General features: G+C 37.2%; 1 protein-coding gene and 1 pseudogene across 1 annotated transcript in view; both read left to right on the top strand.

The window, feature by feature from the left end:
• GRID2 (glutamate ionotropic receptor delta type subunit 2) overlaps positions 1-17,357 on the top strand; it is a 1,366,498-nt gene that overhangs the window by 911,996 nt on the left and 437,145 nt on the right. The window lies entirely within an intron of this gene.
• Positions 707-16,128, top strand: LOC112317679 (large ribosomal subunit protein uL18-like; annotated as a pseudogene).

The raw sequence follows: 17,357 nt of genomic DNA on the forward strand, positions 1-17,357 counted from the left end.
TCTGATTAAGCAGAGACATGATGGTGATCTTAGGAAAAGCTTTTAATTTATTAAGCCTTTTCCAAAAAGTTGAGATTGCTCATTTCATTCATTTCAACAGCTTATGTTATAAGTCCCTGGATATTGTACTGAAGATTGATTAGCAGTTCTGGAGCACAGTGAACTGGAGGGGGTAGGGATGTGTCATCAGGGAAGGAGAGAATGGGAAGAAAAGTCAGAATCCGTTATTTAAAATCTGCAGGGCCTGCCACGTAGCTGTCTCCCGAAGGTGCTTTTAGCACAGGGAAGTTAACCACAGAATGCGACTAAATTAAACATTTCTGAAGAAGCTGCCTTGTATCAATGGTGGAGGTACTAATTTTGAATAACGATATGGGTGCTTTTGTTGCCAGAGAAAATGGGTTCTTGCAGTGTCACAAGAAAATAATTTTAAACGGCACACGTGTGGGAGAAATGTTAAGTGTAGTGGCAAGATTTATCGGGATGAAAAGAATACACCCTCAGGTTGCGGTACAATTGTCCCGGGATCCCTGTTACTCCTCCATAAATTTTCTTGGTTTTCGGGAATAAGCAGGCTGTCTTTCACCCTGTCCAACCAGTTTCCCGGATCTCCCAGGGTTTTGTCCCTTATCCTATCTGATCCTTCTCCCAGATTTCCCCGGCCAGACTCCTCCCCTCTATGCTGCCATTTTGGCCCCTACTGCGCATGCCCCAGAGGTGGCTCAGCCTGTCTGGTTTCTGGGGGGGCGCTGACCTCGCCCTGCACCGCCTTGGCTCCTGCAACACTGGCGCCCCGCAGGGGGATTTCTGCCCTACGGGTTCATCCTTACCCGTAGTAACCCTGGCTAAGGGGCTGTTTGCTCCTGGGGAGATTGGAGAACAGGTTCTTCCTGCTCACTCCGGGATTAAGTCTCTTCGGAGGATGTGGCTCTTCCCTGAGTAGGCTGTGAAGCTGCTGTCCTTTATTAATCAGGCTTAATGACAGATATCGTTTGCTTCCTTCCTTTGTTAATAACTAACTACCTTCTGTAACACCTTCGGCAGATTGATAGTTTTCAAGTTGATATTTTAAAAAATTTCTACTACACATTTACTGGTGGTGGGGAAATGTGTTAAAAGTAATATAGAGAAGAGAAGCAGATTAACTTAGAATTTCATGTTCACCGTCTTAAATAAAATAAATAGCCTACAAACAAACTGGCAAAACTTTATCCCTTTTTTTGAGTTTCTTAAAATACTTTCTTGTTTTCTTTTTTGATTTTTCTCAAACCAATGACTCCTTGGTAAGTATAATAAAGCCTTAAAATTTACATAATGAAACTCAACGTAGACAATTAAGTACTTACTAGAAATAACGTGTTGGGTGGTATTCGTTGGGCATTCAGCAGCTGTGTTGCCCTGTGGCCTGCAGTTAGATAGGTCAGCATATAGCTCTCCACATCCCATTTTTATAATAACCTTCATTGAGAAATAAAAGCATCTTGTATGATGCATTCAGTGTAGGTCTCTTGCATACCCAATCCAAAGAACTGATGATACTTTCGATCATGTTTGTATAGGATCCTTGAAGAGCCTTTATGAGTGATAAGATAAACGTACACAGGGAACTGGAGGCACAAATATATCTTTGTGTTTTTTTAGGAAGACCAGAATCATATTTTTCTAGGAAAGGGAATACGAACATTAAGTAACATTAAATGCCCTTTTTTATCTGGTAACTATTCTATAAAATGCTTTAGCTTCTTAATGTTCTCTTGCCATTTTCTTCCTTTCACAGCACTTCACAGGACATTGAAGCAATCCCTCTTTGAGCTGACCTCCACTCTGCATTGCAGTGGTTCTCCCTAGACCCCTCCTGGTTGATTTCGGGTTCTGAAAAGCTTGATGCAGAATGCTTACGTAGTACTCCGGATTTTATTCTGAGAATGTGAACTGTTTTGCAGCTAACAGTCTTGACTCAAAAAAAAAAATACAGTTTACACTAAGTACATTTGTAATTTAATATTTGATTATTAAGTCAACTTTCTAAATTGCCAATATTTCCATTCCAAATATTTAAGATTTTGCGATTAACTAAATCCCTTTATATGTGCCCTTATTTCCCTAAAATATATCCAATAAGGGGGAAATGGCATTTTTACTTCCACTTTTACTTCCAGCTTTATTTTTTTCAAACAAATTTTATACACACAAACACACAACTCATTGTCTTAATTACCTTCTGATAATTCACTTCTGATAATACTGATTTTCACTTTTTTTTCCCAAAGACCTGTTCATATTACACATGCAGATCTCGCTGGCAATTCAAAATAGTGATTTCGCTGAGCCCTGCCAAAAAAATAATTGTTCCATTAAGAGGCAAAACCTTGAACATCTTCCTAAATGTCACAGCTTGCTTATTAGAGAATATAATCTAAATAGCCACAACTCCAAAAATGGATTCTGCACCCTCTGTGCTCCCCCCTGACCGGAGGGAAGCCAGTCAGATGCTCTGCAGGCCCCCTGAAGCCCCCCTGCCTCCTTTTAGAGCAGTTCCTGACAGAAGTGGTGGTTTGATTGCAAGTCCTCTGACAGCCTGTCTTCAGCCTGCTTCGTCCTTTCACCTAAGCTGTGTTTTGTGGTTACCAGAAGTGGCCGGCATGACTTGTGAACCAATTACAGCTCTAAATCAATTCTATTCTTGTTTCCCTACTTCAGGTTTATTTCCATGAGAATTAATGACTTGAGAGAACCGCAGTTATTTTCTGAATGTTGATCCTAGCTGATTGAAACATCTCAGGGAACAAGCCACTGTTCCGTGTGACACAAATTACCAACTCGGTAGAAGTGGACTTTTGGGCAGTTTAACAATCCTTATTTTAATGAAAACAAGAAGGGTCTCTGTTTCTGTACATTGCTCACAGGTTTCTAAAGTCTAAAAATAGGTTTGAATAAATTTACATAATAGGGAAAAGCAGTGATGAGAAAGGAAAAGAAGAAAAATAGAACTAAGTGCTTTGTGAACACTTTGGAGAAGTCACTGAAAACCAGAATTTTTGCAATGTATGCAAAATGACTGTCACCAATGAAATAAGACTTTTGCCAAAATTGTTCCTACAACTGTAAACAATTGGAAGTGTTGCTTCCCTGACTGCATTGTGTAATGAAAATAGCTTAGTACAAAATATTCCTCGTGCCAGAAAATTTAGTCTTATTACAACGTTGAGAATCTCCTGAGGGTGGATGAGAGTTAACATCTAAAATGAATAAGTGGTTACTTAGCTACATGTAGATTTTTAACAAACAGCCATGCTATAAAAATGTCAAACTCCCCCCACGCATACCCATCTATAAAAATGTCCAACTCCTCCTATGCATACTCCTCTCCCCTTCTCTGAATCATTTTTTCACTCAAACATATTATGTAGTTTATCTATCTAACAATGCGTGTGTATGCACACACATATATTATTTACCACGTTTATTGTCTGAATCTCCTACTGGACTGTGACCTAAAAGGCAGAGATGTTTTCCTTTGGGTTCACTCTTGTTTTCGGAGTTCCCAGAAGAGGGTCTGATATAATTGCGCTCAATCAAAACTTGTTGAATGAGTGAAGGAAACTAGAGTTTGTTACAAGGAGAAGCCTGGGGTTGTTATACTTCTCTTCCAAAGAAAGAAAGAGTCCATCACTTCTAGAATACAGCATTAACTTTGGAAAATGAGGCATGACATCCAAACAATGTGGTGCTGCCTGGTGGCAGTTTTCCTAAAAATGAGAGTAGCAGTTTAAGGGCTCGGTAAACAAATTGGCACAAAGGCACAGCAAGTGTGAGAAGGGTAAATGGACCTATCTCCTAGCTGCAAGTATTATTGTCGAAGTTGTATAGAGTTGTTGTAGTATACTGATGATAAACTGATAGACCAAAGTCTATTGTTTTAGTAACTATGTAAAAAATTCTTCAGAGACCGTATAGTCTTACTACATGCACAGGTCACACAGCTCCCCACTCACACTGTCCCCCGTTTCCCAGGACTATTACTCCACTGGAGGGAGAGGAATGAAACACTACATGCGTTACTAACTTAACTTATTTATTCTGCTAACATTTACTGGAGAGGTAACACAAAACAATTTGGTATTTCAAAGATGGGTAAGTAAAGAGAGGGACACGTAAGTTTTTGGTTTGCCAAGTCAGACATACTGATTGTTTTATTAAATTAAAAAACACTGAACGATGAGCAGGTTTGGGTGGAAAGTCCTTAAATTTATTGTTGGACAAGTTGAGTTGGAGATGTTAAATTCCCTAAAATTATTACTGTACCATCTGTTAATGAAGCAAAGCTAAACGCATTGGAACTTCCAGTAAGAAACTCCAGTAGTTGCCCCCTCATCCACACTTCACTGTCCTCAGTGTCACCTAAGAATCATCTGCAAACATTAAATGGAAAATCCCAGAAATAAAGAATTCATAAGTTTTAAATTGCCCACCAATCTGAGTGTCAGGATGAAATCTCATGCTGTCCTGCTCCGTCCCAGCTGGGATGTGATTCAGTCCTTCGTCTGGCACATCCACACTGCACATACAGTACGATAAGATTTTGAGAGAGAAAAACTGCCTTTATATAACTTTAATTACAGTATATTTTATAGTTCTTTTATTATTAGTTCCTATTGTTAATCTCTTATGGTGCCTGCTTATAAATGCAAATTTATCATGGGTACATATGTGTAGGAAAAGGCTATGTACCCATATATAGGGTTTGGTACAATTCAAGGTCTCAGGCAACCACGGAGAGTCTTGGAACATAACCCCTAAGGATTTGGGCGGGGGGAGACACTGTACTCTGAAAGGGTTTTAGTGTCTCAAAAGGGGGAAGAGGGAGTGAGATATTTATTAAACTTTGGAGTCTAGAATCAAAAAGCTTATGATAGATTTTTCAAGACAGATAACTCATTGGAATTAGGCAACATTCATGAAGTAATAGTTTAGAATTGCTGGCCACACAAGGCAAATTTTGTGAAGTCAGTCTTGATACATAAACTTGTCAGGTGAGCAGACTGTCTCTAAATGGAGCTGCAAGAATTTCCTGAAGCAAACAATAGAGTTACTTGTAGGATTACAGTCTTATTTTGTGTGTGAGTAAAAGTTTACTGGAATAAGAGAACTGTAAGTTTAATAATAAGTTTACTGTAATAAGTTTATTCCATCTTGGTGGAATAAACACCAAGATGTTTGATGTGTGGTCTCCGTTCACAGAGATGTCTTTTGAGATATCCAAGTGCACTTGAATACACAGTTGGAACTCAGAGGGAGAGTGCAAAATGTAGGAGTAATCATTATATAGAATATAATAAAGATCTGGAGATGGGTTTCTCAGGACTCCTCAGAGAGAGAAAGAAGTAGACCGGGAGTGGGTATTCAGAAATATCAGCTTAACAGCACACTGTGTAGATGAGCTTCCAGAGGATGTTGGGAAGTGGTAAAAAATACGAGGACGAACAGGAGAATGGAAGGAAGGCACATTAAGAAGGAACGAGTGAGCAACAAGGCCAATGCTGCTGAGTGCTGGGATGGTATGAAGACACTTGGATGTCCAAATGTCCACTTAGTAATTTGAAGGTCATTGTTAATCTTAGTGTGCACTGTTTAGGTGAGTTTATAGAGGTAAAAAAATATATCAGAAAATGGAGTGAATAGATAGAAAATTGAAGGTACTTCAAGAATTTTTCCTGAACAAGAGTAGAGTAAGATAAGTTGGTAATTTTAAGAATGTGAGAAGTTGATTTTTTTTCATGTGGGAGAGATTTGAATATATTTAAATATGCATATTCTTTGTTTCCATTCTCATTTAATAATCTTATAAAAAAGGATAATTCCTTCTGTCCGTCCTTCCCTCCTTCCTTCTCTCCTTCCACACAATAATTCACTTTTTCATTTTATCCAACAAAGAGGGCAGACATAGGCCTTGGCCCTAGGGACTTCCAGTCTCATAAAAGATGAATATGTTGAAGGGAAATGTGGGTAGGTATATAAATATCTTATTCCTGTTATTGCATCATTAGTAGAAATGCAGTCTAATTTTGTTTTATTGTAATATCCCAAAGCGACAAGTTTATATTACTTTACAATGCCAAGTATTCAGCCATAGATTGGATTATGTATTGAAGCCTCAGAATCAAATTTCCTCCAGACATAGCTGGCTCTGATCAAGAAGGAAACATGTGACCTGAAGCTTATTAACACGATGAAACAATTCAGTGAATTAGCAGGTACAAAGCTAAGACAAAAAAGAACATTATTTTTTTAATTAATTGTAAAGCCTAAGTTGAGGGTGGAGGAATAAAATTTCAAGCTGTTGAGGCAGCATACTTTTAAAAATTCACCTGAAATTACTATGCAATGAAATCTTCTTCCATTTCAATACTAAAAATATTCATTTTGCCCTAACCCCTTAAACCAAAGGTGCTGTAAATGAACTAGAAAACATAGGAAGTCATGCTGCATTCTCATGTTGCTAATTGGAATTTTGCTGAATATAATATAGAAGCAAGACGAGACAAGAGCAAAGTATTTCCATTAGCTTCTCTCCCCATGTTTCTGCATCTTAATCAGAGCCTTGTTAATATTTAAATATGCATTTTAAGCCCCAAGTGCATAGGCAGTCATGGAAGTTTCATTAATAACTATAATTTGTATAAAAGGATGTATGCCACAGACAAATCCTCAAATGTGGAGTTTAATTGGAATTATAAAGTCTTATTTTATAGCTCAGAGATGTAAGAAAAAAATTGCAGCAAGAAATGAACTTATTTTCAGCTACAGATACACTGTGGTTTATTATTTACTGAGAAAAGATTTATATTTTAAGATAATATTTTCCCATCAGCTGTATACCAATGTTTTCTCGTTTAGGGCTATTTAGAGATAGAGAAATGGAAAAGGATCCGCAGGGGAAGGAGATATTGACATCACTTGAAATGCCTTATATTCTGCAGATTCTGAGCTCTGCAGACTTCAAAAAGGACATAACGGAGCAGAGAAGGCTGTCACACTACAGCTGTGACTCTTTTCTCCTTCAGCAGTCATGCTTCAAATGGGTCCTTCTGCAGAGGAATGGCTTGAAGTACCAATCATCATTCCTTCCTCACAGCGGTCTGCCACAGAACAAAACTGTTTGGAATGTCAGTTGAAATGACGAAGTGTATATTTTCTGTACATCCACAAGGGTATTTCTGTTGTCTTCCAGGTCCTAACAGAGAGGATAAGTTCATTATTACGAATAGCTCTAAATCTTCCTTGCTATGTGCAAATTAACTCTTTTATTAACAAGGGGAAAGATACCAAGGGCTTTCTAACACACAACAAACATACTCAGATTTCTAGTCTTAGGATAAGCTCTGACTCAAATGCTGGAAGTGTTAGTATGGAGTAGGCATTCAAAAAGATATTTACAGAGAAGGAACGTATTTTTATTCTTATTAAAAAATGTTTACTTATTGATTTTAAAGACAGGGGGACAGAGAGAGAGAGAGAGAGGCACCAGTTTGTTGTCCCACTTATTTATGCATTCATTGATTAATTCTTGCATGTGCCCTGACAGGGACTCAGCCTGCCACCTTGGCATATCTGATGACACTCTAATCACTTGGGTTACATGGCCAGGGCCAAGAGACATATTTTTAGGGTGGTAAGATAGTCACTTATGGGACGTTACTAGATATCCTCAAAGCTTTTCTGTGGGAAGTTAGAGGGAACCTTTGCATCAAAACAAATAGGTTGAGTTACTTATAATTTCAGCATGTGGGGCGGTTGAGCATTCCTCTCAGAGGCAGTTGACTAAGCTGTGACCGTAGCGCTCGTTTACTTGATGCACACACTGTGCGAAGGCCAAGCCTACACACCAGCAGTTCCTGTATTTTACCACGTATGATGCGCAACAACGTTTTTGGCCCAAACTTTCAGGAAAAAAATCTTTCATTTTTAATTCAATTTTTATTTATTTATATTTAGAAACAAGACCAATTATTGTATTTTAGGGTATTATTTTGTACATGGATATCATTATAGCTTTCTAAAGTTTCACTTTTAATGCATAAGCATAAATGAAAGAATTAAAAACATTTTTATAGTTACAGAATTAGTGCTACCCATGTATAATGGGTACATCCTTATTTTCCCCTCAAAAATTTGAGCAAAAAGTACACATTATACATGGCAAAATACAGTACTTTATGTAGTAAGTCTACCTGTCCCCAAAACCTGATCACCACTGGGCTGCCACACAGTATTATCTGGAGTTACTGTGTAACAATAAAAACCCAAGACCTTCCAGTGCCCTGCAAGACCCAACACTACAACACTCTCTCCGGCTTCCCCTCCTTAGGTTTTATCTCCTATCTCCCCCATCCTGGTTGGCTCCTCTATAAGCATAGACTACCTTGCTCTTCATTGGGACACTCCCTTCACAATTTCATCTTTGTATGAATTGTTCTTCTTTTACAAATCACTCGGCTTGCTCTCTTTTCTCTTTAAGTGTTTCCTGAAAGTTTCCCTTGTTAATAGAGCCTCTCTGATTGTCTTACCAATAGTGCAACTGTCCCCCTCCTCATTTCCTCTTACCCTGTTCTCATATTTGTTCATAGTGCTTATCACTATTTAATATAAAACATAATTCCTTTATTATATTTACTATGCTTATTGCTCATTGTCTCACACCTTCATGAAACACCCTTTTGCCCCATGTAGTCTCTTGGAGTAGGACTCTATTTTATTAATTGTTGTATCCTAAGCACTGATATCTGTGTCTGACACATTGTAGGTACTTAAATATTGAATGAATGAATGAATGAATGAATGAAACCCTGAACCATCTTCTTTTCTCCTTACCCTGTAAGGTACTAGCTATGTACATTTCTGTACAAAGTTTAAAAGTAATACCTATGAACAGAGTCCCTTTTTTAGGTTCAAACTCTGACACCAGGAGGCCATTAAAGTAATGCATTTTGATAACTGCAATGAAATAACATGATGACACACTCCACTATTTGTAAACTGAGTTTATTAAATGATGTATTTAGTATTTAAAGTAGCAGGGATGTGTGAGAATCGAATTAATAACGTAGATTTGATGAGGAGATTTGACAGGAAAGTTTGCTACTAGAGTGTGGTGGGCAAAGGAAAGAAGCTACATTCCAGGTGCTTTCAGAAGGAGGAGGAGAGGACTGGGGGGGAACCTGGGCTTGGGCAGGGGGTATAAACATGATGGGGAAGTAATCCAACAGAGGAGGAAACAAACAGAAAGAAAGACTGTTCATTTTTTATAGTTTTAACAGGGTTGGTTGCATTTCAGCAAGTATTTGGGAAAAGGCTGGTTTTTCATAAATGTATTAGGAAGTTTAAAATACATATATCCACTACAGGGAAAAAGTTCACACAAGTCGAAAGTGCATTTACCCTGCTTCCTTCTGTAAAACAAAAATTGAGAAAAATAGAGGGATTAGTAGGCATCAGGATTAGAGATCTGATGGAAAAGGCATTAAAAGGCAGAGCTCACATTTCTCAACAGGCCAAATACAGGTCCTTTCCCCCCCAAGTCATGCACCAAAGTGCTTTGAATTATCTGTGATTTTTCATTCTGGGAAGCCAATTTCTCTGGCCGTCTTAATAACCTAAAGGGAGAGCAACAAGGGTTGTGATAAACACAGGCATGTATTTACACCTGTCTTATTGTGATGACAGGCACCTTTTCCAGTTACATATCTCCCTTGAAAATATTTGGAATACATTAAATGACTTATGTATGTTCTATGTCAGTTCATTTTATTACTCTCAAGATATTACATATACTGACCCAATTTTTCATATTAACCTATAAATTCATTATTAAGAAAACAGACCATAATTAAAGGGATTTAGGTAGTGAGAAGTCTAAACCCATCACCTTAATTTTCTTTTTTATAAATTAAGTATTACAAGATCATTTTTGAGATTCTAATTTTTATTGTAATTTCCAAGGGAATATGAGTTTTGATATTTGAGGTGATTTTTTTCTTTTAAACCAATGTGTCCATTAAGGAACGCATTATCGTGCACCAGATGGAATTAAATGAACCATTGTGTGAACCTGGCATTTTTAGATCGGGTTATCTGAATGTAATTACCTGCAGACAGTCTCCAAATGTGTTCATAAGGGATTAGCTATCACATAGAGATACTGTCTGTTCTTCTTGACTTTTTTTCCTTACAACGTGTTTAGTCATTTTGGCTTATTGCACTATCATGTTCTGCCACTGGTAATGGTGACAATAAATCCTGACCTACCAGGACTGATGAGACAGAACAAGTTGATAGCCACTTAAAAAACAAACAAATAGACCAAGGAAAACTTATAGGAGAAATTGTTACAGTTTTGTGCCCTATACAATTTAAATTTTCTGCCCCAATTCTAATAATACTAATATTTTTAAGAAATTAAACTGTGTGTTAAATAGATTTTTTTCAGGAATTTATCCCAAAGTTTGCACTCCTGTATTTTATTTCCTATTGTCATTTCTAAATCACGTCAGTTGAAGAACATGAATTTTTACACATTTTATATTACATTTCATTTTCATTATTTGTGAGTGAATGGAGTTACACTTTCTATGAGTCATCTCTTCACATAGGGAGTACAACCTCTGGGTGACATTTTCTGTTAATGTGACAATGACCTTATTCTCTCTCCCTAAAAGCTGCAGTGGTCATGGTCAAAAAAACTACAGCGTAGGTCACATGTCTCTGAAAGATACATTCATTACTAGCATATGCTGAAATGTGAAAAAAAATAAAAGCACTGTAAATTTGTATTTATTATATTTACACAATAAAATACATGATTTTAATGTATTTTCCATTTCATCTACAAATTATTAAAGAAATATAAAAACATAAAGAATAAAACATTTTCTTTTCATATAATGGAAACATGAATATTGCTAAAAAAATACAACCCAAAAATGTCTTTAACCTTAATTAGTCTGAATCTTCAGTATTTGGCTTTGCAAAACATTCCTAACAGTCAGCGCAAACGATATTGCTATGCTAAGGCGTACACACTTTTCACAGCACTTGCAAAAATATTTTGATAAGTGACTCGAGTAACATTCATTGAAGTTCTTCAACATCTCTTAGATTATTGAATCGATGTATTTTTTCCAGCCATTTTTAATGGTAAATGAAAACACACACACACAACAGTGACTGCGAAGTTTGGGGGGGGGGCGTGGAGCTACAGAGTACGCAGTATCTCTCAGATACAATTTACTATTGGATATCACACACCCTTATGAAATACATATTATAGCCAAACTGAAGCTTAAACATTATGGCTTAACATTAGTCCTGTACAAATGCGCAGCTAGTCATGACCTTGAACCTATGTACCTGATATATGGGACAATATTTAAGAAAAGAGTTTGTCTGTGTCTCTCAGTTCAGCTGCAACCTCCACAGGGGAAATAATGAGGAGAGGTTACATGTCTGTAACCTCTTTTCCACACTGACATCAAGTGCACAGTTTCCTCTTACTACATAAATATATATTTAGGCTAATGGAAGAATGGGAATTCAAAACTCTACTTTAGCTTCTCTGCCCTGGATCAATTTTCTTTCTAGAAATGAATTTTCTATATATTTTTCAAGTTGTTACTATTTTCTCAGGGCATTGGGTAAAGAACATATAGTCTGAGACTAAGCTTAATAATATCAAGTTTAGTGGGAAAATGTGACTTATAATTTCAAATTACTTCATATACTATGTGCTTTTTTGTTCTGAACCTTGGAAACTTTCTGATGACTCTAGTGAGCCAAAACCACAGTGTATGTCTTCCTTTCTTTTTTTTTTTTTTTTTTTTTTTTTGCAAGAGCGTGAGTATGCTATGTTGCCAGCAGGAATCAGCTTTTAGAGAATTTAGCTAGTTTCTTGTTCCAAAATACCTGATGAGCTGGAAAAAAATAAGAAGAACCTCACAAAAATGGAATAACTATAGATAATCAGATATGTACTGCCATTTTGTTAATTAATGTTAGATTATGTTGAAAATAGGTCACTTCCAAATAAGGAAAAATTATATTGTTATTAATATAGACTTGAAATTGATATTATGTATGTTATAGTTTCTAATTTGTAAGCCAAAGGAAAAAGACTTTGGCTACTTTAAGTGAAAAGTAATTTGCAGAATGTATGCTAGGCTCTTTAATGAAGGTCTCAAAAATTAACCTTGAAGACAGAAAGGCACATAATTACTATGGAAGGTCTGGAAGCAGGGATGACAGGCATGATCTTGTAGAATCTGTGTTTAACAGCTTTATTGAGATATAATTCACATGGCATACAATTCACCTATTTAGAGCGTACATACAGAATGTTTCCACTACTCTTACTATCTTTGTCTTTCTAACTTAAAAGTGCAAGTCCTAGAGAAGCATCTAGTTGGCCAGGTTTGTGCCACAGGTTCTCTTTCTGCCGGTGTCAGAGCTGGTGAGGGTGGTGAGGGTATGTGGGTGGCTGGGGTCCTGGAATGAGGGAGTGAAATACCCAGAGGCAGCCTCATGGATTTGCTCTTGCAACAAGTAAGGCACCAAAGATGAGCTGAAGGTTACGTGCAGTGATGTGTTGGTAAATATTTAATAACTAGATCTCCAGAAAGAAAAATAAAAGACCTTTTTTTTTAAAAAGAAGTTACAGATTTCCCTGGTGTAATATTTCAACTATAAGGAATAATTTGAAGCAACCAGTATGATTTTTTTCAAATTTGAGAAGAGATGCTTACAACATATTCTTGAGAGCTAAAACAAGTTGGCTCCAGCACACCACTAGCTGTCTCCCCAAAAGGACATGGGGCACTTTCAGGGAGGGGGCGTGAATGCCAGGTAATCAAGAAAAAGCATATATTCTGGTATTCAATGCAGATGTTACTGGCCCTAAATACAGAGGCATCCTACATGTTTTTAAGTAAATTAGTAAGTAACTCAGTGGATTAGAATTTGCGTATGAACACAGTAGAAACTACCACAGACTTTTTATTTTACAGAAGAGACCAGTGTTCTCTGTAAATTATTCTTAATTTAGCTGGGAACTCAAATGGGCACATTTGAAATATTAAAAGAATTTTTAAAAACTGCTGCTAGAGGAAGAATTCTAATATGGCCTATGATATTCACCCCTGGTTTCATTCCCATAAATATGTCACATTACATAGCAAAAGGAGTGTTGCAGATGCAATTAAGGTTACTGTTCAAATGACCTTAAGATAGGAAAATTATCCAGGTGGACTTGACCTAGTACATGAGCCTTTAAAAGCAGAAAGTTTCTTTCTGACTAGAAGCAGAAGAGGAAGCAGAGAGATTCAAAGCATCAAAAGGATTCAATGCAAGAGAGGCATGCGTTGCATGTAGAAAAGAGCTGGGAGCAGCCTTTAGGAGAGCCAGACTAACCCTTGGCTGATTGATACCCATCAAGGAAAATATGACTTTGACTTTGTAACAACAAATGTCAGAATTCTGTCAATTACCTGAATGAACTTAGAAATGGATTATTTCCTGGAACCCTGATAAGAGTCCAGTCTGCCCGATACCTTAATTTTGGCTTCGTGATACGCTAGGCTGAGAAACCCCTTGAGACTGCCCAGACGACTGACCTACAGAACTATAAGGTAGCAGATAGTGCTTGTTTTAAGCAGCTAAGTGTGTGGCAGTTTGTTACACAACAGAAAACTAATATAACTGCCTGTAAATAAGTATATTACCTGTGAGGCTTCAAGCATCTGAAAATAAATGAAGATATTTATGAAATAAAGTGAGAGAAAAGCTTTTATAGAACACTAAGTATAGAATCAGGTATTACAAAAAAGCAGTTGGAATAGGGAACATTAAATAATAAGTGGAGGGAAAGGGGTAGAAAGGTGATCACAGACTATTGTTCAAAGAAAAGAGCTCCGAGCAATGTTCTATAAGGAGGCAGAGAGGATCCTGTTAGAAGGTCATAGGAAATAAGGTCAGACAGCTGAGAATGGTAAATAGATGAAGACCTAAAATGCTGTATCAGTAAATGATTCTCAACTCTTTTAGGAAGTTTATTTCATGTGGACTTTTTAAAAAAAACAAAAAACTGGGCACCAGAACAGCACTTCAGAATAACTGAATCAGAAACTCTGGGATGTTACATCGGTTTCTGTTTTTGTTTTTAACTCTGTAGGTGTTAATGGAGTGCAGCCAAGGTTGAGGTCCACTAGTGAGAATTTCAGAATTCATGAAAATCTAACAACTATCTAGAGCTATGCAAGAGTTTGGAATTGTTTCCTCCTTCCCTTCCTTCCTCCCTTTCTCCCTCCCTGCCTTCCTTTCCTTTCCTTTCCTTCCTTCCTTCCTTCCTGCCTTCCCTCCCTCCCTCCCTCCTTCCCTTGTATAAAAGGACCATGTTTAACCCTACTTAAATTATATATTGCTTACTTTGTTACAGCAAGAAAAAAATGATAGAGAAGTTTTATAAAATTCAAGCAATAAAATGGGCTGAAAATTATTCTTAGGGTAGTGAAAATGTAAATTAGATTATTTCATTAATACCATTTTTAATCTCATTGAACTGTTAAAAGTATACTTCTCTAATACTTTAATAGTTCCCACTTGAGATTTCCCCGAGGCAGACTGAGACATATATTAACATGCAGGACATTTATTAGGGAGTTCTATCTTCTCAACATCTGTAGAAAGGAAACTTTGTACTGATTGTGCATGAGAAGTAAAGCTATGAAGCATTCCCAAGGTAGACCTCACCCTTTAGCATTTTTCCAAGTTGGGGAAACTTGTGGGGCCTTTATATTCCTGCTATGACCCATAATTGAATGTGATCTGCCCTGGAAAGAAGCTCTTTTCCTCAGCTGACTCAATCTACAATGAAGGGTGTCTGATGAGGGCCATCATCCCCCGGAATGCCCAGGCACTGGGAGAATAGGCCTTTATTCCTAAAGGCAGGTGGTCAGGACTGCCCATCACAGAGTCCACTACAAATGGCTCTTTCTAGCTGGCAAACTCGTAGAACTACTTCAACTTGGATTTCCCTAATTATCACAGACGGATACAAGTTCACTCAAAATAATTTCCTAAGGCTCCTACTTTCAAGTTGTGTTTAAAACTAGTTGGCAACTGGGCTTTTCTCCCCACCGGAGCTCTGCTGGGCCTGTAGGTCTGTAGCAGGCTATGGTTGTGGGTCTTTCTTCCACAGGACGGGGTTTGTAAAAGTTGTCAAAAATAAGGCCTGCTTTAAGAGATACCAAGTGAAATTTGGAAGACAATGAGACGGTAAAACTGATTACTATGCCTGGAAATGCTTGGTAATTCGGGATAAAAATAAGTGCAGCACACCCAAGTACAGGACGATAGTTCGTGTAACCAACAGAGATATCTGCCAGGTTGCTTACGCTCGTGTGGAAGGAGGTATGGCGGTGTGTGCAGCTTATGCTCATGAACTCCCCAAGTATGCTGTGAAGGTCGGCCTGGCAAATTATGCGGCAGCATATTGTACTGGCCTGCTGCTGGCCTGCAGGCTTCTCAACGGGTTTGGCATGGACAAGATATATGAAGGCCAAGTGGAGGTGACTGCAGATGAATACAATGTAGAAAGCATTGATGGTCAACTGGATGCCTTCACCTACTTTTTGTATGCAGGGCCTGCCAGAACTACCACTGGAAATAAAGTGTTTGGGGCCCCGAAGGGAGCTGTGGATGGAGGTTGTCTAATCCTCACAGTGCCAAACAGTTCCCTGGTCATGATTCAGAAAGCAAGGAATTCAATGCGGACATGCATCGGAAGCACATCATGGGGCAGAATGTGGCAGATTATATGCTCGACCTAATGGAAGGAGATGAAGATGCTTACAAGAAACAATTTCTCTCAATACATAAAGAACAGTGTAACTCCACACATGATGGAGGATATGTACATGAAGGCTCATATGGGAGAATCCAGTCTATGAGAAGAAGCTCAAGAAAGAAGTTAAAAAGAAGAGGTGGAATCGTCCCAAATTGTCTCTTGCCCAGAAGAAAGACTGGGTAGCTCAGAAGAAAGCAAGCTTCCTCAGAACTCAGGAACAGGCTGCTGAGAGCTAATAAACCAAATCACAATTTTCTCTGAAGATTTTCAGATAAAGATAGTAAACTTACTGAACAGGCAAAAAAAAAAAAACTAGTTGGCAACTGGTTATGTAGGTAATGGTGGGATTCAATGAGATAAATATTATGGAAGTAAGACTATTTTAGAGAAAGGATGGGTATAATTGTGGACATGTAATGTTTAGTGTGTTTGCTATAAAAATAAAACATGTTAAAAATATACTTGATTCCATGTGTCATTCTAGATTCACCTATTTTTTTTTAAAGATTGCCAATATTTGAAGTCTTTTAAACCTAATCTATTCTCTTCTCACTTCACACAGTTGTGTTTTCTTTTGATTCACTTTTACGATACTATGGTCTCCAGACCTTCATTTCCTTCATAACGACATTGTTTCCTCCACTGCCTTTTCTAGATTGTTTTCCTGACTTCTAAAGTGTGTCCCTCAGATGCTCCTTTGGCGAGGGTGTGTAGTAGTAAGCCTTATCAAATGTTGGTATATGAAATTATTTTTGCTTTGTATTTATTTTTGAAAGTTACTTTAACTTTTTATTGAATTCTTGATTTAATAATAGTTTTATCTGCTTCTTATTCTGAAGATCTTGTTCTACTATTTCATGCTTTAATTGTTGCTTTTTAAATCTTCTTTTTTTGTGGTTGGTATTTTAAAATTTGACCACAGTATTTCTAAGTGTGTATTTTTCCCTACTTGGAATTTATTAGGATTTCTGATTCTGAGGATTTATGTCTTTTATCATTTCTAAAATTTCTCAACAATTCATTTCTTATTTAACATTGCTTTAAACTTGTATGGTCCCTTCTTTGATTGTAGAAACCCAATCAGTTCTGTTACACTACTCATTCTGTCCTACATGTCTGTAACCTCTCTTCCATATTTCCATCTCTTATCTCTTTTTGTTGTTTCCTAGGAAATTTCTTTAGTTTTATAGTATATTTTATTAATTTTCTATTCTAGTATGTGCATTATGCTATTTAGACTGTAGTTTCTAATAGTGTTTTTCACTTCTAGAACTTCGTTTATTTCAAATCCACCTGATAAATGTTGATAGTATTCTATTCTTTAGTCCAACTTAAATTCCCTGATATTTTTATTTAAATATATTAAATATGCTCATTATATTGTCTCTACCTTATGACACCAATATTAACATTCTTTCCCATTTTGATAATGTAATCTTTTCTTTTGTTTACTTTTTTTTTTGCT

This window comes from Desmodus rotundus, chromosome 4 (genome assembly GCF_022682495.2).
Source record: "Desmodus rotundus isolate HL8 chromosome 4, HLdesRot8A.1, whole genome shotgun sequence".
In the NCBI taxonomy this organism is placed as follows: domain Eukaryota; kingdom Metazoa; phylum Chordata; class Mammalia; order Chiroptera; family Phyllostomidae; genus Desmodus; species Desmodus rotundus.